The 2,550-nt window shown below is 62.2% G+C and overlaps 1 non-coding gene across 1 annotated transcript; it reads left to right on the top strand.

Annotated features, from left to right (window-relative positions):
• The first annotated feature begins 1,308 nt into the window (after nt 1-1,308).
• LOC131867327 (5S ribosomal RNA) lies at nt 1,309-1,427 on the top strand. The gene has a single exon (XR_009365886.1). It is a non-coding gene; the product is annotated as a 5S ribosomal RNA (ribosomal RNA).
• Nucleotides 1,428-2,550: the final 1,123 nt, after the last annotated feature.

The following is a 2,550-nucleotide window of genomic DNA, read 5'->3' as shown; positions in this document are numbered from 1 at the left end:
TCACAGGCTGGGTGCTAGGATGGGTGGGTGCCAAGGTGGGCACCAGGGTGGGTGCACCCACCCTGGCCAAGGTGGGTCACGGGGTGGGTCCTAGGGTGGGTAACGGGGTGGGTACTAAGGTGCGTGCCAAGGTGGGTCATAGGGTGGGTGCCAAGGTGGGCACCAGGGTGGGTGTGCACCAACCCTAGCCAGGGTAGGTCACGGGGTGGTTGTCGGGGTGGGCGTCAAGGAGCCAAGGTGGGTGGCAAGTAGCCAAGTTGCGTGCCAAGGTGGGTGTCGGGGTGGGTGCCAAGGATCCAAGGTGGGTGCCAAGGAACCAAGGTGGGTGTCTGGGTGGGTGCCGAGGTGGGAGCCAGGGTGGGTCCCAAGGTGAGTGCAAAGGTGGGTGCCAGGGTCAAGGTGAGTGCCAATGTGGGTTCCAAGGTGCCAGGGTCAGGGTGAGTGCCAATGTGGGTTCAAAGGTGCTAAGTTGGGTGCGAGGTTGGGTGCGAGGGTGGGTGGGTGCCAAGGTGTGCTAGGTGGAAGCCCGGGTGGGTCGGCATCCCATGGGTGTCGAGTTGGGTGCCTGATGGGTGCTTCTTGTCAAGTTTTAGTCGTCGGGACTCATTTCGAGCCTTAGAGGTCGTTTCTTGTCCGGTTGCCCTGTCTTCGACCTGGGAACCCAATTTTGGTCCTCGGGTCCCATTTTTTTTTGTCTCGCATCCCACTTTTGGCCTGTGGCCTTTTCGGGGTCGATTCTCGTTTTGGGCATCAGAGCATGTTTCTTCTCCTAAAACCCAATATTTGTTTATTAAGTCTCGGAACACATTTTTGTTCTCGTGGACCCATCATGGGTCTTGGAACGCATTTGTGGTCCTTGGGTCCCATTTTGCATCCCGAAACTTGTGTTTTGGTGCTTGATCCCTATTTTGGGTGCCCACCTTGCACCAAGTGCGCACCCGGGGCAAACCGAGCGCCTTGGTGCACCGGGGCAAGATCGAGCGTGCACCCGAGGCGCCCCGAACATGCACCAAGGTGCACTCGGCCCACATGTGAGCGCAGGTCGTTGCGCCCGAGGTGGTGTGTGGGCACCGCGTTGCAGACGGGACACTGCACGCACACGACGCCCCCTCCAGGTGCACGCACGTAGGCCGGGCCGGGTGCACACCCGACGCCCTAGCAAGGTGCGCGCACCCGGGCAGGGCTCACACTTGGCGAACGGGGCGCACTTCGCGAGGGAGGGTGTGCACCTCGACGGGGGTGGGTGGCCGGGGTGGATTCGCACGTGGGTCGCGGTTTGCTAAGTACACACTGCGACAAGCTCATAACGGGTGCGATCATACCAGCGTTAGTGCACCGGATCCCATCAGAACTCCGCAGTTAAGCGCGCTTGGGCCGGAGTAGTACTGGGATGGGTGACCTCCCGGGAAGTCCCGGTGTTGCACCCTTTTTTAGTTTTTCGCCGGGCGTCGCAATGCTATTTGAATAAACCTTTTGCCCGTTTGCGTTCTCGTCGGGGCCGGGCCGGGCCGGGGTGCGCTGCCCGCACTACCGCGCGCGCGGGGGCGACACCGAGCGCGCACCCGAGGCGCCCCGAGCACACAGGCCACGGTGCAACCCGGGCGTTGTGCGCGCACCCCGGTGCGCCCGAGGTGCTGCGCGCGCACCCAGGTGAAATCGGTGTGCACCTCGGCCAGTGCGCGCTCGGTCGAGTCGCGCACGTTGGCCAAGGTGCACGGTGATGTTTCTTACTCTAAGGTTCCGCACCAGACGCCCGGGACAGGTGAGCGAAGCTGGGCGGGGCCGGGTGCGCGGCCGGGGCAGGTGCACGCAGCTGGAGAGAGCTTTGGAGCACACTTCGGAGCGCACCAATGATGCGCTCCATTCAAAAGTTTCCTGAAAAGGCAAAAAAAGTTGAGATTATAGAATTTCCCACTTGAGAGATTGTAAAAAAAAAAAATTTAAAATGAAGGAAACGCGGGTGCCAAGGTGTGCGCAGCCCAGCCAAGGTGTGCGCACCAAGGCGCCCACCCTGGCGAAGGTGCACGCAAGGTGCGCACCCGAGGCAAACCGGACAATTAACCCAACTTTCGACTTCGCGCGCACCTTGGAGCGCACTTCGGAGCGCTCCTTGGTGCGCACCAATCTTGGGCACCTCGGAGTGCACCATGGCGCCCACCAAGGTGCGCACCCGGGGCAAACCGAGCTCCGACTTCGTGCGCACCTTGGAGCGCACGAAAGGTGCGCACCATGGCGCCCACCAAGGTGCGCAGCCCAGCCAAGGCGTGCGCATCAAGGTGCGCACCCTGGCGAAGGTGCGCACCCGGGGCAAACCGAGCTCCGACTTCGTGCGCACCTTGGAGCGCACAAAAGGTGCGCAACCCAGCCAAGGTGTGCGCACCCCGGTCAAACCGAGCTCCGAATCGTGCGCACCAGAGGTGCACGCCATCGTGCGCACCTTGGAGCACACTTCGGAGCCCTCCTTGGTGCGCGCCGATGTTGCGCACCTCGGAGCGCACCCGGGGAAAACAATGCAATTAACCCGACTTTCGACTTCGTGGGCACCTCGGA

Source organism: Cryptomeria japonica, unplaced genomic scaffold (genome assembly GCF_030272615.1).
Source record: "Cryptomeria japonica unplaced genomic scaffold, Sugi_1.0 HiC_scaffold_168, whole genome shotgun sequence".
Lineage (NCBI taxonomy): Eukaryota > Viridiplantae > Streptophyta > Pinopsida > Cupressales > Cupressaceae > Cryptomeria > Cryptomeria japonica.
Note: the sequence above shows the minus strand (reverse complement) of the source record. Positions and strands in the feature narration are given on the sequence as shown.